At 44.7% G+C, this 25,194-nt stretch overlaps 1 protein-coding gene across 1 annotated transcript in view; it reads right to left on the reverse strand.

Annotated features, from left to right (window-relative positions):
• The window catches only part of KCNS3 (potassium voltage-gated channel modifier subfamily S member 3), a 90,869-nt gene that overhangs the window by 61,323 nt on the left and 4,352 nt on the right, over window positions 1–25,194 (reverse strand). The window lies entirely within an intron of this gene.

Raw genomic sequence — 25,194 nt, forward strand, 5'->3', positions numbered from 1 at the left:
TACGGTACTGTTGATATGTTAATGTAAGACTAAGGGAACCTTTAAAGCTTTCTTCATACTGCCAGATCTTGCAAGCCCCACTCAAAGATGGCATTTGATAAGGACATAGTAGGGTTAGCTAGAATGGGCATTTACTAACAGTATGGCAATACACATGGTGGTTGCAGTCTCTCAGCTTAGTAGTTGCACATCTTTACAGAGGCACATAACTTGGCTGTTGGCAGAAACAGTCTCCAGCACTTTCCTCTAACCAGTGGTTCCGGTAGAAACAAGAAGAATTCTTTATTACATAGTCCTTTCTTACACTCCTGTATGATTTAACCTCAATGCACAATCTCTGTCTATTGCTGGCATGCCAGGTGATTCCGCACTTGGCAGGACTTGCTTTTCCCTCAGGTCTTCAGTGCGGCTCGTTGCACATCAGCAGGCCTCAGTACGCAACTCACAGTACAATATCATGTCACAGTTGGCTCAGCCACACAGGCGTCCTCAGGGCGGTAAACGGGCTGGTCCACACGGTTAAGATCACACTTATGAGGCGCCTTAGTAGATCACTGAAGGATTCTCTAGCAGCAGTCCGCAACCACTTAAGGGATCGCTTCTGATACCCAATCCATGTCTCTCTAGGAGTTGGTCTCTCACCAGTCACAATCTCATGGCTGCTCCTCATGCACTACAGCTTACCCAATTCACCTACAATCTTAGGCCACGGTCACACAGGGCGGGATTCCCGACGGAAATGTCGTGGTTTGGCCGCAGCAAAAAAACGCGACATTTCCGCCAGGAGAACTGCTAAAGCCGCGGTGGCTTTGAAGCGGCCCTGCCGCTCACTCTTCCGCTGTCGCCGGTGCTCCCATAGAGGAGAGCGCGGCCGCAGCGAGAGAAAAAAATGAACAGGCTGCGGCCGGCAAATCCGCGCCGCAGCAGCGGCTTCTGACGGCTTAGCCGCAGCGGATTTGCCGTCCTGTGTGGACGAGATTTCTGAGAAATCTTGTCCACATGGCTGGCTAATCCTGGGATTAGCAGCCACATGCAGATTTGCCGCGGCGAAATTCCGCACGGAATTTCCATGGCAAATCCACACTGTGTGAACCCAGCCTTAGAGTTCTTTCCATAGCTTTCTGTAACCTATATAAGGTGGTGCATCGCTATTCCATACATTACTTGTCCTTGAGGTGGCGCACCTTAATGGCACCACCTCAATTACTCTCCCCCGTTAACTCTATCTAGTGCCAGAAGCTGCTGTAAGCAGCCCCCTCATAAGACATGCCCCTAGTAACAGGGTTTTGCAGCACACTGTTAAGGCCCATTTACATGCAACGATAATCACGTGTGAAAGTGAGCGATAATAGTTACATGTAAACTCGGGCAGTTATGCACTAATCATTCTATTGTCGTTTACCGCTGGTTTTTAGCCGGCATTAAAAAATAGTCATCAGGCAGTTCGAAATTTGTTCCACATGAAAGGAATTTGTTCAGTCTTTTGAGCGTCTTGAGGACTTGAGGGGAGTAAACAATGCACTCATGATTCTCCTGCATACATAATGAGTACATTGTTCACTCATGCTGAGAGAAGACAATGGAATCCTGTGGGCCAAATAAAACCCGGCATAAACACATACCCACCTGAGCAAGCAACTAGTTCTACTTCTACTAACGTTTACTTTGAGGGAAAAAGAAATGATTTCAAGCCATTACATTTTATGCAAAAAAAGGCATCAATCCATTCAGTCATTTGCCCGTTTAGGTGATATTCGTTGTGTGTAAATAGGCCTTAAGTGCATCCATCTGTACAACCAAATACCCAACGAGGATGCGGGCCCAACATCTTAATCCTTTAACCCTTTCCAATCCACTGTCTGACCTCTGAAGACATTATGATTTAGGACTGTACAGCTCTGATGTTGGAAGACATCCGTTGGGGTTCTCTTACTGTGTATTGCCAGCCTCTCTGCTGTTGGAGCCTATCCAATGTTTCACCTCATGCAGTACTGGCTTTAGCCAGCAGATAGCGCCGTTGTATAACAGCAGAAAAAGAGTAAGCTCCCTAGGAAAACCAGGATACAAATTGGATTGGAAAGGGTTAAGGATGCAGCCTTGTTTGGTTTTCAAGGAGGCAATGATTTTTTGGGATATTCACTGCAAACTATTGGCACTGTGCAATTCAATGACATCACAGAGGAAGCTCCTTTCCTCTGTTAACCACTTATATGCCGCTGTCAACATTTTTTTTTAAGGCGTCAGGCTGCCAGGACGACCAAACAGCACCTCTCAATTTCATTGTCGGGGGGCTGTTCAGGAACCGGAAAACTGATTGGGGGATTTAAATGCAGCTGTCAAAACTGACAGCAGCATTTACAGATTAATAACCGCCATCAGCGTTAATGTTGATTGTGGCGGGTATCAGTTGGCAGGAACAGCTGCTGATCAGCTGATCAGCTCCTGATCCCCCTTCATACAAACCTCAAATATGCAAGACGTAAATGTATGTCCTATGTCGTTAAGGGCTTAATGGGCATGGGCACTGTACACGCACCAGTTTACAAGAACTTTTTGGAACTGCAGGCTATTCCGGCATTCAAGTATTGCCAATTTAGTTGACTACTACTTGCATTCCTTGAGGAATGTAAACTATTCTGAGCAGCGCAGTGCCTCTCCAGTAAATAAGAGGAAAGCTTTACCTTACAACAATGGACAGACTGGCTATAAAATGTCTCACTGGACAATTTAGTAGAAATATTATGTAGCATCATCCAAGATTTATAAGTTCACCACAGGCAAAGGCAGGGGCTGATGAACATCGATGGGACTCCCCCTCCCTGATTGCTTGCCACGTACCGTGGCTACTAAGTATATTGTTTTGCTTTTCCATATCTTGCTGATATACTATTTGTATATTCTTGATCTTGTGTATGTTTTTTGCTATCTAGCATGTATATCTACTACCGTGTTTCCCTGAAAATAAGACAGTGTCTTATATTTATTTTTGTTCAAAAGGGTTAAACTTTTTTGCATGTATAGCTGCCTGGACACTATTTAAATTGACTTTTTTAATTAACTGTTAGCAGGGTTTAATTTTGGAGTAGGGCTTATATTTCAAGCATCCTCAAAAAGCCTGAAAAATCATTTTGCATCCTCAAAAATTCTGGAAAATCATGCTATGTCTTATTTTCAGGATATGTCTTATTTTCAGGGAAACAGGGTACTTATCACTTTAAGTAAACTTTATTGATATTTTGCGTGTGTATGTGAATCCTCCCTGTGGAACTCACCATAAGACAGAGGCCGTCATTACTTAGAGTTTCTAGCTCTTATGCAGCTACCTCTCTGTCACATGGTAACCCACAAGTTTCACCTTTATAAGGGCTCAACCTTTCAGATGAAGTGAAGTTGAATTGGTGTTTGGTTCAGTCCATGGGCATTTGCAGCGTAGATTGCTAAGGCAGCAGAAATGCAGTCCTAAGCTCTTACTCATGACCTGAAGGTTGCGGGTACAATCCCCACTTGGTTTAGGTAGCTGGTGGACTCAGCCTTCTGTCCTTCCAAGGTCAGTAAAATGAGTACACAGCTTGCTGGGGGGGGTAATGAATAAATTACTTGAAGGCAGTGTGAAATAGGTTGGCGCTATACAAATAACAACCCAAATCCCCCAAAAGTTGGAAAGGCTGAGTAAAATGTAAATACGTGTAAAGAAAAATAAATGAAATAAGCAAATCTCCTGACACCACTAGATATAATACAGCAACTAAAATATCTATTAAAAATGGAGAGATTGGAAATAGAAATGTGTGCAGAATCTCAAGCCAAGTTTTTCTCGAAATAGCAGATTTTTATAGAAAAATTCCTAGACTCAGATGAGATTAAAACATGTATGACGCTGTTTAAGAATACAACTTGGTACTCTATCCAGACAGATACCAATGGCCTGGGGAGACTTAAGATAGATTAAGGTAAATCAATATCCCCTCAACACATGGGAAAGGAGATGGGCAGATGTGAAGGATAGAGATAAAACTAGATGTTGAGGTGTTGTAAGACACGACTATCATTTTAAATAGGAAAAATCTAAGAAAAGGTACAGGAAGATCACAATGATCACCTACAGAAAGAAATGTTGTATATGTATATATTTTTTGGGGCTTGGACTTGTTTTTCTTTTATCTTGCGGACTCCAGCCGAACCGGCGGTTTTAGAAGTTTATTAATGTGGAAACAATGGAGTATTCGGAGGTATATATATATATATACAGCTAGATGATCTTCTCGACTATAATTCTGCAGACACTAGAGATGAGCGAGCACCCAAATGCTCGGGTCCGCATTATTCGAGTTGAGCTTTTCGTAAAATTCGAGAGCTCTACTCGAGTAACGAACCCTATTCTCTCTCTCTCTCTCTCTCTCCTGCCTGCTTGACAAAAAAAATTGCCATTGAAGCGCGCTGCGTCGCGGCAGGGAGGGGCCAAAACAGGCACGCCACAGCGGGGAGGAGCCAAAAACTGGGGCGGGGTCAAACACAGCTTGATGCTCGTTCGAGTAAGGAGCTCCATCGAGTACGCTAATACTCGAACGAGCATCAAGCTCGGCAGAGTATGTTCGCTCAACTCTAGCAGACACTACATATGGCAACCTAGACATAGCCAAACTTGTTGGTGTGCAGTAATACCACAGTACGCCAGCAAGCTATTTTGAATCCCAATGGGAAAATATGTGTATTGGATGTATATCAGCTATGATATGCTATAATTAGAGATGAGCGAGTATACTCACTAAGGCACATTACTCGAGTGAGTAGTGCCTTAGCCGAGTATCTCCCCATGCGCCGGTGATAGGTGAGTTGCGGCAGGGAGCAAGGGGGAGAGAGAGATTTCCCCTCCGTTCCTCCCCGCCCCCCACCGGCCCCCGAATCCTTAGAGACAAGCGGGGAGATACTCGGCTAAGGCACTACTCGCTCGAGTAATGTGCCTTAGTGAGTATACTCGCTCATCTCTAGCTATAATCTTTTGTACTTAAAACCTGTAAGTGTTAGGGAAAAGCTTACCACTGGGGGCACCGGCATTCGGCAGGTGTGTGCTGTCTTCCCTGGCGCCGCTGGTGGTCGTGCGGGTGTCTCCACTCGGGCTCTCCCGTGCTGGTGGTCGCTCAGGCTGGCAGGCAGCACTGCTAGGGCGCATGGTAGGAGGGGGCAGGATTTCTGACATCACCGGCTGGCGTGTCATCTCGCTCCGCCCTGCCTTAGATGGGGACTTCTGTATTTAGCCTCTCTGGTGCTGGTTTCCACTGCCAGTATTTGGTTAGGTTTCGTCCAACTAACACCCACGTATTTTCTGTCTGCCTTTAGTTCTGATTCACCTATTCCCTGACTCTGAGTTTTGTCTTCTCCCTTGGTCTGTCGTTCCTGGTTGGTTTTGACCCTGCTATTCCCTAACTCTGAGCTTGTCATCTCCTTTGGTCTGTCGTTCTCGGGTAGTTTGTCCCAGCTTGTTGGCACTACTGAGTTTGTGCATTTACACATATTTCTCCACTTGTACCTTCCCTTCCGGGGGTCACGTCCCTAGTGCAGAGTAGGGACCATCGCCCAGTTGTTGCCCTGCGGCCTAGCCTAGGGGGGCAAGTAGGCAGTGAAAAAATTGTTATAAAAAGGATTTTTCAAAAAAAAAAAATAGAATGAAATGATTTGGAAATCTCATACAACCATATTAATCCACAATAGAAGACATATCAGTCGGTGAATGAAAGACATTTTTCCATTTCATAAAAAAAAACAACACTCATTTAGAAATCAATGGCAGCAGCACATCCCACAAAAGTTGGGGCATGGTTAACAAAAGACTGGAAAAGTACCGTATTTTTCGCTTTATAAGACGCACTTTTTCCGCCTCCAAAGGGGGGGGGGGGAGTTCCTGCGTCTTATAAAGCGAATGTGTCGAAAATTCGTTCCAATCGCCATTTTTAGCACGATCGCGAATTTAACGCGCGGATGCGATTTATTTGGCGCGATTGCGCGTTAAATTCGCGACCGCGTGAACAAATGTGCGATCAGTTAGAAGATTTCTCTCCTCCTGTCAAAAAAAAAATCAGTACTCACCTCCCCCGGCGTTCTGCGGCGCTGCTGCAGGCTGTCGCTCCCTCCTGGTCCCCGGCAGAGCATTGCTTTCTGGACGCAGGGCTTGAAATCCCCGCCTCCAGAAAGCAAATACTGTGATTCACTAACACACGCCGTCAGCCAATCGCAGCCATTCAATGACATCACTGAATGGCTGTGATTGGCTAACACACGTGCGCCTTCAGCCAATCACAGTATTAGCTTTCTGGAGGTGGGGATTTCAAGCCCTGCGTCCAGAAAGCAATGCTCTGCCAGGGACCAGGAGGGAGCGACAGCCTGCAGCAGCGCCGCAGAACGCCGGGGGAGGTGAGTACTGATTTTTTTCCCCTATTTTCCCGCTCTAAAACGGGGGTGCGTCTTATACACCGGTGCGTCTTATAAGGCGAAAAATACGGTAAGTGGTACTAATGGAAATCAGCTTGAGTGTAAATTTTCTTTTAAGTCACATGACTGTGCATAAAAAGAGCATGTTACTGAGGCAGAATCTCTCAGAAGCAAAGATGGTCAGAGGTTCATCTGTGAAAAACTGTCTGACAATTGTGGAACAATTTCAGAAAAATGTTCTTCAAAGTAAAATTGCAAATCCCACCATCTACAGTACATACAATCATCAAAACATTCAGAGAATCTGGAAAAATTCATGCGCACAAGGGACAAGGCCGACGGTCAATATTGGATGTGTAGAACGGTAGTTCACAGAATGGCCTGTAGGGGCTGTAGACAGGCATTCTTGTACCTGAAATGACAGAGAATACCTGTGGGTGTGGCAGGAAGTAAGATAAAAGGATCAGTTCCTGCCACATTCAGAGGGAAGCTGGCTGCCAGCCAGAGAGAGAGGCTGCAGAGGCAGCATCAGGAACTTGGTCTGACAGAAGTGGATGCCCCCTCGACGCCCCAGGTGGGAGATAGTGACAGAGACCCTATGGGTTGTGAAACCTGAAATTATTGTATGTACCACAAGTGTTTGCTGTGATGTAAAATAAAGCAGGTGGGAGCCAAAGTTTAAAGAGATCCAAGTTTTGTGAGCCTGTATGCACATGGTGCCATCCATTATGAGTGAAAAAAAGATGGTGATCCTGTAAGTGAGTAACCATCAGAGTGCCACAGATGCTTGAGATCTACGGGCCCTCAGGCATCACTGCATTAAAAACTAGCATGATTCTGTATTGCAAATGCCTTGCAATCTATAAACGCAGCTTAAAGCTGTATCATGCGGAGAACAAGCCATATATCAACACAATCCAGAAACACTGACTTCTTCTATGGGACAAAGCTCATTTAGAATGGACTGAGGCAGAATGGAAGACTGTTCTGTAGTAACATAAATCAAAATTTGAAATTCTTCTTGGAAACCATGAACGCCGTGTCCTGCGGACTCAAGAGGAGGGGGACCGTCCAGCTTGTTATCAGCGCACAGTTCATAAGCCTGCATCTCTGATGGTATGGGGGTGCATTAGTGCCTATGGCATGGACGGCTTACACATCTTGGAAGACATTACCAATGCTGAGTAGTATATAGATGTTGTAGAACCACCGATGCTCCATCCAGGCAACGTGTCCTTCAGGGAAGACTTTGCATATTTCAGCAAGACAATGCTAAACCCCATCACAACAGCATGGCTTCACAGAAGAGACCGGGGGCTGAACTGAAGTCTAGACCTTTCACCAGTAGAGAACTTTTGGCGCATTATGAAGACCAGAACTGTTGAGCAGCCAGAATCCTACATCAGACAGGAATGGGATAACGTTCCTCTCCCAAAAGTCCAGCAATTGGTTTCCTCACTTCCCAGACATTTACAGACTATTGTAAAAAGAAGAGGGGCTGCTACACAACTTTTGGGGTTGTCCTAACTTTACTTCTATTGATAATGCCTCACGCCTGGCCGAGGTTACTGCTCCGTCATTTATAGTAGGGTTTATATAGGAAAGGGTTACAAAACAGCTACTGGAAGCTTCTTGAGACTAGACTGAGGCTCACGTTAGCCAAAGACTTGTCTGGATATTTTGAGCTTTATTGCTTTGTACATAGAGTTCTGATCAATACACAAGTTGCACCCTCAGCACGCCGTACATCAGCCCCAGAAAACAAATATTTGCAGACAGCAGAGGACAAAACCGATTCCAGGAGACACAAATACGGCTGATGTATAGGACGGGCTCGCCGTCTCCAATGACATCTGTCGCACAGCAAACGTAACAAACAGCATTGTGTGGACTCATAAATAGCCGAGAAGTGGTTTACATCCTCTGCTTAATGCCGGATTCTAGTTACAGCCGAAGCTTCATCAATGTCACAAGTTTTCTTGCTGCGAAATAAAACTTTTTATAGTATAGAAGGTGCCTGTAAATATTTGTGGAAGTTACTAGAGATGAGCGAACGTACTCGGATAGGCACTACTCGTCCGAGTAATGTGCCTTATCCGAGTACCGCTGTGCTCGTGCTCAAAGATTCGGGACGCGCTGCGGAGCGGGGAGCTGCAGGGGAGAGCGGGGAGGAACGGAGGGGAGATCTTTCTCTCCTTCTCTCCCGCCCGCTCTGCCCCGCTCCCCGCTCCGACTCAGCTGTCAGCAGCGGAGCGCCCCGAATCTTTGAGCACGAGTACAGCGGTACTCGGATAAGGCACATTACTCGGACGAGTAGTGCTTATCCGAGTACGTTCGCTCATCTCTAGAAGTTACCTTTTCTGATTTAAAGGAGTTGTTTGAGTATAATAAAAAATTTAAACAGCTAGGTATGCAATAAAATAAGAAAAGAAGTACTTACCTTTCTTCTCCCCTTGGGAAACAGTAGAGTAGCTACGGTGAAGATCCTACTGTCAGCACACACCAGAAGTTAGGTGGCCGCTGCAGAGGCCGTAGCATTACTGTACAGAACTCCTACCGGGTTTCCCTCCAAAATAAGACACTGTCTTATATTAATTTTTACCCCAAAAGGGGCACAGTGTCTTATTTTCAGGGGGGCCTTATATTTACCTGGTCTGCAGAGTCCCGATGCCTCCCGATGGTCTTCGGTGGCGGTGCTGCGGTAAACTGCATCCTCCTCGTTTTACAGCTGAGCTTCTGCTGGTGACGGGGCTTTGAATTCCTCGCCTCCAGCAAAGCGAGCGCTGTGATTGGCTAATCGAGCGCCAGCAGCCAATCACAGACGGCACTGAATGGCTGTGATTGGCTCATCGAGCGCCAGCTGTGATTGGCTGCTGGCGCTTAATAAGCCAATCACAGCACTCGCTTTGCCGGAGGCAAGGTATTTATAGCCCCGTCACCAGCAGAAGCTCAGCTGTGAGACGAGGAAGACGCAGTTTACCACAGCGCCGCTGGAGGCCATCAGGACGCGGACCAGGTGAATATTGATAGTTTTTTTTGGGGGGGAAAGCACTTTAGCTAGGTTGTATTTTCGGGGGAGGCCTTATATTTCAAGCCTCCCCCGAAAACCCGATAGGTCTTACTATCGGGGTAGGACCTATTTTCAGGGAAACACGGTAGCATTATGGCACCTGGGATGTGAGAGCTGATGCCAGGAGAACGGGCAGCAGCCTCTAATTGCTTGCAGTGGTCACCTGACTTCTGGTCTGCACTGAAAGTGGAATCGCCACTGGAGCCACTCCACAGTTTCCTAGGGGGAGAAGAGAGGTAAGTACTATTTTTCTTTTTTTATCGCCTACCCAACTGTTTAATTATTTTTTTTATACTCAGACAACCCCTTTTTGTACCATTGTTGGAGCTACTTTTAGAATATTTTATAGAATTGCTTAAAGCAACCCTCTGGTTTTAGGACAAAATTCAGTCTTGGGACCAGAGGGGTCGGGGGTTTATTACCTGCACTTGTTCTTCTCGGTTGTCAGTCCCAATTTTCAGCCATTCTGCATTGCTCTCGGTTTGGCCAGTGCTGATCATGTGAGTAGCACTGGCCAATCAGAGAGCAGATATAGCACATTGGTAGTCTAACACCACCAATGCACTATAGGGATTAGGTAGTCTGAAACCAGATGGCAGAGAAGAACAACTGCAGGTAATATATCCCCGCCCCCATGGTACCTGGGCAGAATTCTGTCCTGAAACCATAAGCTTGCTTTAAGTAACAATCCCATTCTCTTCTGGCACTGTTGTTATTTCTATCTTAAAGGGAACCTGTCACATGGAAGATGCTGTCCTATATGCTCACAGCAGATTGATATAGAGTTTTGTGGTAAATGTTTCAGGTTGAACCCCTTCCTACACAGGGCTGTACAAATGTATGACAAAGTCATGGTGTGAGCACAGAGCGGGACCATGCAGAGGTGGTACAATGTAATTCTAAGTATATATTTATGGCAGGTATATGACTTTCTATCTTACATTCCGTTGCATGTATATTGACTCCATGTATGTATAATAATGAACACTATGAGAACCTGGTAATGCTTGTTTCACTGTCTGCGAATGCCTATATCCAATCTACGGATCTTGGTCGGATGATGAGTATTCCACTGGTTGATGATATATAACTTCTGGAGTTCCCCTGTCAATTTAGTAAGGGGCTAGTTTTTGAACCCCTTACCTTTTCATTTATAGTCATCACTGTCCCCCGAGTGCTACTTTTTGTCCAATTTTCTGCACCTCCCTCATAGGCGCATGTATTCCTAATAGAGATAGGGTTGCGAACCACTACCAGACACCTCTACTGACCCATCCCTCCCCCAACATCTGCTGTCAGGGAAGGAATCAGGTCACCATACATATTTTTTGGTTGACCAGCCCCACCGAAATCTCTACCTTCGACTATCATTCCTATAACGTATATGGCCGGCTTAAGGCACGGTCTAATTGGGAGCCTGTCATGCTATAACTCATTGGAATAGAAGACCCTGAAGGGCATAGAGAAAGTGCCAAGGACTTGGGGGGAAGGAGGTCATATGGGTTTGAGGAAGGATGAGAGCCCAATGACGATTGGTTGAGGTATGGCAGTAGAAGAAGGAGTTCAACTGGTATAAAAATGTAAACTATTGGAAGATTGTTGTCTGCCCTCTTCCACCGGTGTGACGACAGCGCCCTCCCTTCCCGTTTTATGGCTTTTAGTTATTCGATGTGTGGGTTTGTATGTATATAGTTTGCATCCTTTCTGCTGTGTTCTTACTTCACAGATGTCACAGCTGGTGTGTGGAGCCTTGCCCAGTGACGGAAATGTCAAACTGGCACTACATGCCCGCTGCCTCGCAGCAACCCGGCATCACAGGCACGCAAGTAACACCTGTTGACAAGTTTATTCAGACTGTTTAAGGGCAAGGTATTTTCTCATAATTTATTAATCATCTTGCTTCCTGAACCTGTAGCCGCCCCATACAGTCCATCATTCTTGTTTTGTCCTCTCTTGCTGCGGGTTTGCTTTAGTAAAGGTCAGCTGTCCTTGTATCTAAGGCATTACAACTAGAGATGAGCGAGCATACCCGCTAAGGACAATTACTTGATCGAGCATCGTCCTTAGCGAGTATCTCCCCGCTCGGCAGAGAAGGTTCGGCTGCCGGCGCGGGTGACAGGTGATTTGCGGCCATGAGCAGGGGGGAGCGAGGGGGAGAGAGGGAAAGAGAGATCTCCCCTCCGTTCCTCCCCGCTCTCCCCCGCCGCTCCCTGCCCGCCGCCGGCACCCGAACCTTCCGTCTCGAGTGGGCAGGTACTCGCTAAGGGCAATGCTCGCTCGAGTAATTGCCCTTAGCGAGTATACTCGCTCATCTCTAATTACAACGCAATACTATCAAAGTATTGCATTATATCGTAAATTGTTGCAGAAACATTTGCGCAGTAAGGCCACTCTCACACATCCACTTTTTACCGTGATCATGCTGCGGTAGTTGCGGTATAACGTTCCTATTGATTTCAATGAGCCCTCACAGACATGCGCTCGATCGTGGCATTTTCTAGCACCATGATTTTACCGTGGTTAGCGCATTTCATCACCCATCACAATGATGGGGTACACTAAAATCCGCTGTCAGACGCAGGTATCTGCGTCCAAAAACGAAAGTAAAATCGCGGCATTTTGGCGAACGCATATGTGAGAGTAGCCTTTAGTCAATCCCCCGACGTGCTGTAAATATTTAGCTTATTGACTATCCCAGGATGCATCAGACTGGATCCTCGGCTCCGTCCTGCAGACTCATTTGCAAGTGAAACTTGCTTACTGGGACGTTGCAAAATTAACCTTTCCTCTGCATCACTAACTGGCAGCGTACAGGGCTGGTCAGCCGTGGGGAATCTGTATTACAACTTAACTGTTTCATTGCTGGTTTGTAAACTAAGACCTAACTCCTAACATTGTAAATGTCAAGTTATTGTTTGTGATGCCGTAAACATAGATAGCAATGTATCCCTATAGGTGTATCTCTCGCTCACATGACCGAGTCAGCCGGCGTACTTGTTGCGTGCCGTCAATCCTCAAGCACTTGTTTCTCCTAATATGTGCAAAGATAGTGCATGCTGCAATTTTTTTTGTGCAAGTAATACGTGCATAAAAAAACTGTGTGAGTGACCCAATAGACGCAATGGGCTATTGGCTCATGTGAGGGAAAATTGCGCACGGTGTGCAATGACAATAAGCCTGTGTGAGAGCGACCTAAGGGTGTTTTTCTGCTGCATTCCATCCTTTTTAGAGAAAAAAAAATTCTTATCCTCTTAACCCTTTGCAATCGAATTTTGGATTCAGGATTTCCTAGGGGGCTTTCTCTTTCTGCCATTATACAATGGCGCCATCTGCTGGCTAGAGCCAGTACTGTGGTATGTGACATGCTGGAGAGGCGCCAGACAACAGAGCGGCCAGTAATCAACAGTAATCATACTCTGCCAGATGTTTTCTGACATCAGAGCTGTACAGCCTTCAATCAGAATGTCTTTAGACGTCAGACAGTGGATTGGAAAGAGTTAAAAGTCGTCTTTATGGGTCTTCATGTGAGTCTTAAAGGGAGTTTGTCAGCAGTTTTGCTAATGCAAAACAACTGGGTGTGCTAGGTAGGGGCAGGGGGGTCGGGTGTAATCATCTCTTTGTGCAGGAGTTTACTTTCAGCAGACACAGCAACAAAGTTTAATCCCCCCACTTGCCCCCGCCACAAGTGCTGTGAAGGTGGTCTTCCTCTCCAACCAGGAGACCGCTACAGATGTCAATCAGAGCTGTGGAGCAGCTCAATGTAAAGACTTAAAGGGGTTTGCCCAACACTTAAAATTGCTTCACTGCCACTCTGTCCTTCCCGGCTGCTGTTGACCAGGTCATGTGACTGCTGCAGCCAGCCTCTGGCCATGGCAGTGAATTTTCATGGTCAGTGATTGGCTGCAGCCGTCACATGACCTGGTCAGCAGCAACCAGAAAGTACAGAGTGGCTGTGAAGCAATTTTAAGTCATAGGAAAACCCCTTTAAGGATACCTACCTACAGGTGAGTGCGATGTCCGGACGTGAAATTTGGCCTGATATCGCGCTCGTGAACGTGCGATTTACCTGCAGATGCGAGGTGTTTTTCAGACAAAAATGCATTGCATCTGTGACATTCCAATCTTCTTGTACGATGGGGGATCCGTCGTGTTTCCTATTGATTTCTATGGGAAGCCTCACATCGATCTCACATGCACATCGCACGGCATGCGAGAGTCATGTGAGGCATTAAAGGGCCCATTGAAATCAATGGATGATGCGTTCCAAGGAACGTGAAACGTCAGAGCATCGCTCGTGCGTATACCTCCATACAAAAAGAATCGGGTTCATATTCGCCACGCACAATTCTCACGTAATTTTCTTGGCCGTGTGAAACTAGCCTAAGAGAAAAGTCCTGACTTTATGGCACTTGCAGCGGCACATGGGTGATTAAAACTTTGTTTTCTCAGTATTGCTGATAGTAACATAAAAGTATGATTACACACCACTTCCCTGCCCCTACATAGTGCTGGCAGCAAAACAGGTGACACGCGCCCTTTAAAGACTAGCTCTCATCTCTGCTGACTTGTCTTTTTTAGTAAATAATTATAATTCTGGAGCATTTTTTTCCTTAGAACGCCATGTTGAACTGTTCCTCCATTATTCCTCTTGGAAATGTATGAAATGAGAATTCTGAATTATCATTCCCTTTGTCAATAGGCTGTGTCCCCCACAGTGTAACAGGGTTGGCACTGACTGGACAGAGTATGCAACAGCAAGCACCTTTGACAAGGGGAATGATAACACCCAGTTGTCAATTTATGCATTAATTTATGCATACATTTCCAGGAAGACTAATGGGGGAACAGCACAACACAGAATTCTAAGAAAAGCTGCTCCAGAAATGTTATTTTATGGGAACATAAGTATTCACTAAAACAGACATTTAAGAACAGCCGACAGGTCGTCCCTTAAAGGGAATCTGTCATCACCGTTGAGCCCCATAAATTACATTATGGGGCTCAAAGGTAAGGAGAAGGACAGTCCGGGGGGGGGGGGGGGGGCTGTGTTTAATTGCATTCAATGGGAGCTACGCTTGCAAATACAAGTGTTGGCCACTACACAGGGTACTGACAGCTGGCACTGCCTGGAAAAGTCCTTTAACTGAATGGGAGCTGTGCCTTCAATACCATGTCAGGCCACTGCACAGTGTATGGAGCTGTGTGCTTCCAGAAATATACACTGCAGCTCAGCAAATAACTAATCAGTGGTGGTCCTATGGGCAGATCCCTATTGGTGATCTATCCTGAGGATTAGCTCCTTTAAGCCCCTTTTCCAAATGAATACTACTGGAGAATGGTTGCTACAGTAGTCAGGATTCTCTCTGTCACAGTTGTCTTTTAAGACACATCTTCTATGTTCACAGATACATTTTTCCAAAGTCTCAGATTCCCTGACTGTAAGATGGGGGGCTTTGCTTTTTTGCCCTCTCTCAACCCCCTACAATCTGTTTGGCGATCTTTCGGCCTTCTTCAACGCTATGACTTAGTATACCTCCCACAGCTTACCTAAGATTAGCCTCTCATGCGATACACAGATCCTGGCTTGAAAAAACACTCTACACACCTACACAAGCACTTACAGTTTCATCTCCTGGTCGCAATTTTATGGAAACCCCTGGAGCGGGTTCATTTCCACCCCTTATGGACCAGATCTGTATTATAGAAAGGACTCCTCTCTGTAGAGCTCTCTGTAATTGGTAAAACCAGCTCAATGCGTGCCGTATACTACTCTCTATTAGTAGCATATCTCAGATTCTATAGTCATTACAGAAGGACACCTACTTCAGAGCAGGGAAAAACACAAGAAACAAAATACTTCACTTTAAAGATGATGCCAACTTAAGATATTCTCTGTCTATCTCAACAACAAGAAAGTCTGAAGAAACCCTTTCTTTGGTCAGATACAATATTTCAAATACATTTATATTTGCCAAATTTTCCAACTTCATTTGCTATCATCTACAGTGTTAAATAGTCACAGCTGTCTGTAAATTTACAACATACCGTCTTTCCCCGAAAATAAGACAGTGTCTTATATTAATTTTTGTTCAAAAAGGTTTAACTTTCTAAACTTTTTTATGTATAGCTGCCTGGACACTATTTAAATTGACTTTTTAAATTAATTGTTAGCAGGGCCTAATTTTGAAGTAGGGCTTATATTTCAAGCATCCTCAAAAAGCCTGAAAAACCATTTTACATCCTCAAAAATTTTGGAAAATCATCCTATGTCTTATTTTCAGGGTATGTCTTATTTTCAGGGAAACAGGGTAGTAGCTACATATTAGACAGTAGACATTCACTGTCTTAGCAAGAATGTCAGTCAGAGGTTGAAGAAGAAAAAGAGAGGGAGAGTGAAACGTCGTCAAGACCCATGCATTCCAAAGACACCAGCATTTGACACAGCGTATAATATACTTCAGTACTCACACAGCAAACTTTTCCACAAAACTTTTTGTCACTCAATTCCCCCCACCCCCAAGCTTTTTCACTCATTTTGCTACAGTAGCATCCATTCACAATCTCATCTCAGGGCAATAAAATCATGTACTTTATAACACTCACCTCAATTGTCCGGACATCATTCAAGCATTCACATAGAGATTCCAAACTCTACCCAAAAGCATATCAATCTGCGGGGCTCTTTGCATGGATTAAAGCAGTATGCCCTCCTTTTCCAGCACAGAATGAACTCACAGCCTCAGGGAAAAACACTTTGTAAGAAATCTTACTTTTTTTGTATAAAGCGCTCTGTCTGCAATTTTTCCCCGAGGCGTGAAAGTCACTGAATTCTTCACTGGGGTCTGGAGTCGATCCAATGCCATGCTGCTGTTGGGCACCAAAAATGTTAGTGCAAACCAATATTTGCTATACGATATTCTATTGGGGTCCAAATTCTTAGTTTGTTAGAGGTAAGATTAGCTCAGGAGACTAACATTAAATCACACAGCATGGGATGTGATCCCAAGTAATCTGTTTATTCAGTGATGATGAACGATAGGTTTTATAGGGTCACATGTTCAATTACAATAATTCAAATCTATTATAATTCATTTGTCACGATTGGTCAAAGAAATCTAAACAAAATACAAATGTACAAGATAAGGAATTTAATATCTAAAATGCCAACCAAACACAATGTTTAGGAACATATGTGAACAGCTAGGAACATGTAAGTTTGACCCGCCGGACAGTCTAAAGGTCATATAGCTATCTTCTGGAACAAAAACCTTAGAAATTCACTCAAGGTTTATTAAAAAACCATTTAATATCCATAAAACCTCCAGAAAAAGGACAAGTGAATACAGTGAAAAGAGACACAGAAGATGGCTACAGGCTTACAAAATGGTTAGAACATGGCGTCATATCCATTTCACTAACACCTTCCCCTGGACAACGTATTAGAGAAAATGCTAAATTGCTGACAGCTGATCAATCTTTGCATCATTTGGTGACACATGAAGTCATGATGCAATGAATTTGGGCATGCCTTGTGGGACAACTTTGTCATTTGCCATGAACGTTTTTCCAAGTGTGCCAATGACTGCCCCCAACAACAATCGAAAAAGTCCAACAGTCAAAGTTTGTCACAAACTTTTATGCCCCAAACAAGCAGCAACTGTCAGCAGAAAATAGTCTGCACTATCATTGATGGCCACTTAAAGTCTCTTCTCTAGGACTGATAAGGCAGCTTCCTTCTGCTTTTCGATCTCCGTGGGGAAGATCGGGCTTCACTTAGATTCTCAGAATTTTGTGCGAGAACAAAAGTTCAAAAGCCAACAATATTGTTTCCAGAACTTCTTTTTGACTATCTAATTTCCATATCAATAAACATTCAGAGAAAATACTGTGTCCTGGACACTCTGATCTTTGTCTTCATAGCGTCGTCAGTGCATCTGAGGCTCCTCTGAAGGACATCCCTGACTACTAATACCAAGCCTTCGTTTGCAGTGTATATATGTATGCTTTGCTGGATCCGCTGCTGTCATTTATTGATCCAAGTAAGGAGTTTTCTAAAATATCAATGTCTTATCATCAACGTTCCACTCTGTTCTTTGGACCCCTACCAATTGTTAAAATAAGGGACCCCAGTCCTAGTCAAAGGTCTCCTCCATAATCTACGGTTATATGGAGGGGTAGTGCAAATGTTGTTACATATGAGAGTTACAAAAACAGTCAAATTTAATTGCTGAGGTTCCCAGTGGAACCCCACCAATAGATCTTCACCTATCAGGTGGATAGAAGCATCTCTTGCGCTGGAGGACCTGCCCTGTCCTGCATTACAAAGACAATCCACTGATTTGAATGGGCACTGTGTAATGCTTAAATTTCCCCTCTTGAGGCGCTGCAGGAAAACAAAACACTTTCTCCTGGATACTTCAAAGATTACATGGTAGTCCTAGCAGGAGGACACTTTGTGATCATACAAAAGCCTAGTTCTTCACTGTCACTGAAAATGGTCATGGATGGAAAATAAGAGACAGTCCGTGAACTTGAACAGTGCTACTTTACTGCAAGCAGGGGAACATAACAGGTACTCGAGGCTTGCAATTTTAACAGTCAGTACAACGTAAAAGGTGGCAGCGGACAACCGGGTTCACTTCAACCTAAGCAAACCTGCAACAGGTCGTTTGATTAGATGCTAGTAGCTTTCTTTGCGACACAGCATTTTATTCAGCTGGCCAGAACTCTAGACGCCTCACTCTCAGTCTGCAGGGGGCACTCTACAAGGTTTTAGACCACAGTGTCTCTGCGTCACTCTCAGCTACTTTGTTCAGATTCTCACTTGCTCTCTAAATTCGTAATCCCCACTCTTCCTATAGCAATGGGGCTTAAAAACTTACACCCTTCTGTCGCATACCCCCTACATTTACCACATCAGTGCAGTATAGAGGGCTGCACAGAGGCATCCCAGCAGACAATCACAGCACAACAGCAGCAGCTGAAGTGGCGGAGGCCATTGCCCAACCATGCCCCATGTTATGCTGAGCATACCGCAGCACGGAAGAGTGCAGCGTAGGTCACAGAAGAGGCCGATATTACTAAAGCGGTGTGAGTAGCTGCATCCCCAGGCTGAGGAGCAGCCAGGAGGAATGAAAGGGCTCTGATGACCACGGGCTGAAGACCAGAGGTCACCTGGAGCTTGGGAGGATCCACCTGGCGGAGCAACGAGCTACCTGAGAAGCAGTCAGTGCTGAGCATGCAACCACCAAGAGTATGTCTGGACATTTGCTAGGATTGCAGGGACTCGTGGTTGAGATACGCTACTGATTCCAAATCAGCCACAGTTTGACGAAGCCAGTACCACCACGCAACTGCCATAAGTGAGGCCGGCCTCATTAAAAGCCGATCAGTGTGTACACCAACGGGACTTGAGAGCTAATCAGCTGGCCTGCTACAAGCATACTGAGGACTCGAACAGTATTACTTGTGTGAACTGGGTTATGGAGGAATCCACAGTAAGCGGAGGGTCATTTATCTAGTAACGGACTGTGTTTAACATTCTACTAAACAATGTTAGAATTCAAGTTCATTTATTTATATTGTATGCTACCAGTATTATCCGATGCTAAGAGCAGCTTCACAATTGCGCATGCCCCAGCTCAATGCATTTGCGCTATGAACAAGGTTTTTTTGCATGTGTGAAGGCATATTTTACTATTCTTTACACACCCACAGGGCATGTTCATTTGTGCACGGCAGACAAACACGCCGGATTTAAATGGCTATTTAGTCTAATGAGTTTCAGATGTGTTCTCTTAGGTAATGAGTCAGTAGCTAACACATGAAGTAAATACATCTAGCAGGTGACTTTCCGTGGCCCCGATGTGGAAAATGTGGAAAATCGATGTACCTGTAATGTGTTATAAAAACCATATGACATGTACTGTAACGTTCAAGCACAAGTGCCTTCCTATGGAGTGAAACTAGATAACTATTTCTCTTTAAGTAAAGTTTGTTCGTTAAAAAAAAAAAAAGTGTGTTGCCTCTATCTGTCTCAGCTACGCCATCACACATGCCACCACCTCCTTCACTAGGGCCAAATGCATCGGAAGTCACTGAACCTAAATATCTTATTCGAAAATGGGATGAAACAGAATATACGAGAATAGCATTGCCTATACTTAGTCATGTATATAGATTATTAGTCGTGCTTAACATACAATAGTTGGAAATTACAATTCATTATAGTATGTGTCACAATTAATTAGTACCGTGTTTCCCCGAAAATAAGACAGTGTCTAATATTAATTTTTGTTCAAAAAGGTTTAACTTTTTTACATGTATAGCTGCCTGGACACTATTTAAATTGACTTTTTTAATTAACTGTTAGCAGGGCTTAATTTTGGAGTAGGGCTTATATTTCAAGCATCCTCAAAAAGCCTGAAAAATCATTTTGCATCCTCAAAAATTCTGGAAAATCATGCTATGTCTTATTTTCAGGGTATGTCTTATTTTCAGGGAAACAGGGTATCTGTATTGTTAAAACCAACCCTGGGATCAAAGGACAGAAGCAATGACCCATAAAGAAGGAGCGGCCCCATCTACATACCCCAATACAGTGATCTCCAACCTATGGCACCCCAACTGGTGTAAAGTACATGTGAGAGTTGTAGTTCTGCAAAGGCTGAAGAGCCACAAGGTGGAGATCACTTCTCTACAAGTGTACTTTAGGAAAACATAGAGCAATTTACATAAACATGGATACAAAGTATCTGAGCTGTACATTAATAGCCATCATATTGCAGGTGGGGCTGCTGCTTGCTGGATACACTGCAGTATATTGGTGTGAACTGTGTCATGTAGTAGCGCAGTACAATATAACAAGCTCCCAGGAACCATCAGTGAATAACAATGAGTATATAATCTACTCTGCTACTTCCCACAGTACCTTAGGGGAATTAAAGAGCGGCACGGAACACTGCAGGCAAGAAAACACTCAGGGATGGAAGAATGAAGAGACCGCTTCAAGAGGGAATATCTACTAGCTGTATTATTAAAGAATATTCCAAACCTGGGAGGACGACCGAGCAGCACAATTGTTACATCGTCTATGTACCTTGTGTTATACCCGTTGTACTATTCTAATATAGTCGTGTGGCCACCGGGCACAGATAACCATTCTTTCTCTGGTTTATGCTGCTTTCACACCTGAGTTGGGGTCAGTTCTGCATTTTATATCTTTCTGCTCCGTTTTTGGAGGGGAGAAACTGAAATAAAACGGAAAAAATGATATTTTTTTCCCCCATTGATTTCAATGGGGTTTCAAAAACGCAGAAGGCTTCAATTTGCATTCATTCCATTAGGTTTTCGAAACTTTTCCTTTATTTTTTGTTTTTTTAATGTGAAAATAGCACATTTTTTCATCCAAAGGAGAGACCTGATGGAATGGAAGCAAAGTGAAGTCCTTCTGTTTGCTTTGCACTTTTTTGAAACCAATGGGGGAAAAAACTGATCCGCTTTATTTCAGTTTCTCTCCACCGAAAATGGAGCAGAGAGATGGAAATGCTGAACTGACCCTAACGCAGCTGTGAAAGCCGCCTTACTGATGATTCCCACTTTTTCCATGCTGCACTATTTTCATAATATATGGGCATATGATAGCCAGGCACCAATGGGAGGCGACTTTTCATCCCGGCACTGGATCACCCCAAAACTCACGCATCATTTTGCAGAATTCCTGCAGAACTGAATTTTGTCTCCCTTTGCTAAAGTTGTGACTTTTTGGAGTTTTACACCAAGACCAAACACTTTTTCAAAAAGTGGTGGGGGCTCGGCATTAGGGGGTGTGGACGTGCGGCTCGTCGCATTTAGTACAATGTACAACAAAAACTTGCATGAATTATAGAAGAAGCTTCCATCAGCTTGCAGCTTGTCTAGGTTTCTGTTTGGCGCATGTAGCTGGCGCCAGATGTGATACATGTATTAAGAAGCATGTGCCTCGTAATACATTTGGCGCACTTCGTGCCGCTGCAGTCTTTACTAAAGTCTAAGGGCTTCGACAACGAGTGATGTTGCGCAGTGAACGGGTGTATTTTGTGCGCGTGCCTGCACAAAATTGCGCAAGCACCACCCTGATTTAAATAGCTAATTAGCCTAATACAGTGCTGGTGATCATGGGTATGTGCAGTGTTTAGCGCATACTCGTGCGTACACATGTGCGTGTTTGTGCACCTCCCAGAGACACTCTGCACCCGACAGGTCATCCCGTGTAAATGGGGCTCCCCGTTAAGTCAATCACTCAAGAGGTTCTGTGGCAGCTGAGATAGGGTACACTGCTGCTGCGGAACCTCTGAGATGAGTACATTGTACGTATAGTACTTGAACCTCACTGCCGACCACTCACAGTAACCGCATATACCACTGCAGTCTATAATGTTCACCTCCGTCATCTGCAGCGCAATTTTCATATCTGATTGCATTAAAGTAAAAGCAAACGGGAATATTTGCATATGCTTACCCAGAATTCCCAGGGATATAATATTCATGGGATGTTTCAGAGATGTAGTAGTGCTGAGTTTGTCACTTGGCACGACTCCAGTGGATATCACTACATGCACTCTGTGGATTTACATAGGTAAAGCCACTGTATTGTCTAGACTCAGAGTAATACTGCAGCCTTGAAGGATTAGATGACAACTTCAGCTCTGCTGGGTAATAGACGTGCGGGCAGACCGGAGTGGCAAATAGTCAAATGGAAATGCATGAAAGGGAGTGGAATCACAGTAATGGGATTCCTTGAGCAGCGCTGTCTGGGTGTGTCGGACATTGTAAAAGTCAGCTCATCCTTTGGCACACCCCATTCTTCTATCTTGATGTGCTGCCTGTGAATTTGCATGGGACTGCATGTACGCAAAAGTCACTGCACCACCACAGTGCACAAACTATCTAGAATTAAATCACTAATTCAGCTCTACTCCATCCGTATGCCTTTGGCTGGCGTCACATGGGCGTATTGGTGCACACAATAGTTTTTGCGCCCAAACGCAAAAAAACCCCGCATTTTTCCTGTGCATTTGGTCTTGAAAAAAAAAACAGCATGTCCTATTTTTCTGCATGCTTGTGCGGCAAAAGTACCCATAGAAGTCAATGGGGTTGCACAACTGTGCGCAAAATACACTAGGAGATACCTGAAACACTGCGTAATTGCACAGGAAAAAGAAGACACCTGGAACTCATTAGACTAATTAGCCATTTTAATCGGCGCACATTTTTTTGACGCACGCAAATGCACCTTGCGCACTGAAAAAGTGCAGTAAAACAAGCTGATGCGTGAGCAAAAAGAGCATTGTTCATTCCGCATATATGCATACAATCGTGTGACGCTGGCTATATACTAACAAATCCAGCTCTGCTACAGCTGTACATCTTTGCCTAACATACTCAGCTCTGCTACATCAAAGTACCTTAACCTAACAAATTCAGCACTGCTATATCTGCATAGCTTAAAGGAACTTTCACACAAGACGGAATATTCCGCAATAATGCTGTCCATGAATTTCTGCACTGCTAAGGGCTCATGTCCACAGGCGTTTTTTCACCGCGCATTACGCGTGCGTTGCACGGCCAAATAGTACACAGTCAATAGAGTCAATAAAAGTCAATGGACTTTCATTAATCCTTGCACGTGAGCGTGTAGACACTGCTTGTAGATACGCGCAGGAAATAGATGGCAGCACGCTTTACTTCTCAGCGTACCACGAAGCGTGAGCCCTAAGCTTCTGTATAAGCAGCGTATGCAACACTGTCCATATGCAATATATTGCGCATGGGCGGTGATTTAATGCTCAACCCTGCTATGAAACAGAGGGGGGAATTTAAAAAAATAGAGAGTCACACTGCGCATGTCGCGTGCGTGAGATACGCGGTCATGTGAAGTACACTTGCTGCTAATATGCGGCCTCCGACGGCTCTCTGCCGGTAGAGCTGGCATTTACAAAAAAACTGTAAAGCTGGGTTCTCACTGGGGGGATTCCGGGCAGAAATTTCGCGGTTGGGCTGCAGCGAAAAACCGCGAGATTTCCGTTGGGAATCCGCTGCTTCAAAACCCACGGCACTTAGCCGCGGGTTTTGAAGCGGCCTGGCCGCATGCTCTTCCGCTGCGGCTGGCGCTCCTATAGAGGAGAGTGTGACCGCAGTGGAAGAAAAAAAAAAAAACATGCGGTCGGCGAATCCACGCCGCAGCGCCGGCTTTGCTGCAGCGGATTTGCCGTCCTATGTGGACGAGATTTCTGAGAAATCTCGTCCACATGGCTGGCTAAAGCCGGGATTAGCGGCCGCGGGTGGATTTGCCGCGGCGAAATTCCGGACGGAAATCCACCCAGTGTGAACCCAGCCTAAAACCCTGCGGGGAGACCCACAGCGTTTTGCCAAACGCCCGTGGACACGAGGCCGAACTGTGGAGTTCGATGCAGAATGGCCATCAGGATTCTGCAATTTTCAATTCCGCACGAAAATCTGTATGTTATCAGTGCGAATTGTAGGGCTGATTACTCTGCAGGTGCTGATTACGGAATATTGCGTCCTGTGTGAAGGGTCCCTAAAGGGTTGTATCAGATTAGAAAGACTAGGCAGCTTTCTTCCATAAACAGCGCCACTCTTCGGTCGCATGTGGTACTGCAGCTGAGGCTCATTAATTTGAATGGGGTTGAAGTGCAGTACCAGAGTTCGCGGACTGGAGTGGCGCTGTTCTTGTTAGATAGCAGCCACCCTTATCTAATCCGATAGAACCTGCTTAACTTCACCGCTACTACATCAGTGTAGCATGGCCTAACAAATTCAGCACTGCTACATCTGTATACCTTAGCAACGGAAATTCACCTTTGCTATGTCTGTATATCTTAACCTAAGGCCGCCTTCACACACGCACGATCTGCTGCAGAATTTCCACTAGCGGAATCACTGTGAACATGCCGCAGTGTTTACACTACAAGCCGCGTGGAGGGTGCGGTAATTCTCCGTGACGAATCTGCTATTTTTTTGTAAAACGCTGCAAAACTACAGCTTGTCTATTAATGTTGTGGAATACAAGGGTTAAATTCCACAAGTAAAAAAAAACAACATTTAGGTGCGGATTTGGCAACCGTGGAATTCTTGGGGAATTGCGGATTTCTCTTGTGGAATGCCCAAAGCTATTCTGCTATGTGAGAAGGCAGCCCAACAAAGTCAGCTCTGCTACACACATATAATACCTTAAAGCAGCACATTCACCCTCCATACATCAGAATACCTTAATCTAACACATTCAGCTCTGCTACATCTGTTGCTAAACCTATTAGTTAAGGCACACATTGACTTAAACAGATCCATGTGCATTATTAAATCATATTCCTAATATCAGGGTGACGTAGGTACAAAACACCAACAAATTGTACGAAAAATCACAGTGTCTGGATAATGGGCCCCCTGCCATCCTGAGATATGCCAATGTAGATATCAACTAGCAATGAAGAAGTCACCAGACATAAGCAATGTCCAAAGGGGAGACGCCCCAAGAAAGAGCAGTGCGGATCCCTCTAATTAGACATGTTCATTCTGATAAACAGTAAGATAATTCCTTTAAGTAAAGTGACCACAGCTGGACATGTTTTATGTTATGTACACAAGATTTCTGATGTACAAAAGTTGCAATTCTTACTTGCACACCATAATTTGCAGTT

The sequence above is a fragment of the Eleutherodactylus coqui genome, chromosome 1 (genome assembly GCF_035609145.1).
Source record: "Eleutherodactylus coqui strain aEleCoq1 chromosome 1, aEleCoq1.hap1, whole genome shotgun sequence".
Lineage (NCBI taxonomy): Eukaryota > Metazoa > Chordata > Amphibia > Anura > Eleutherodactylidae > Eleutherodactylus > Eleutherodactylus coqui.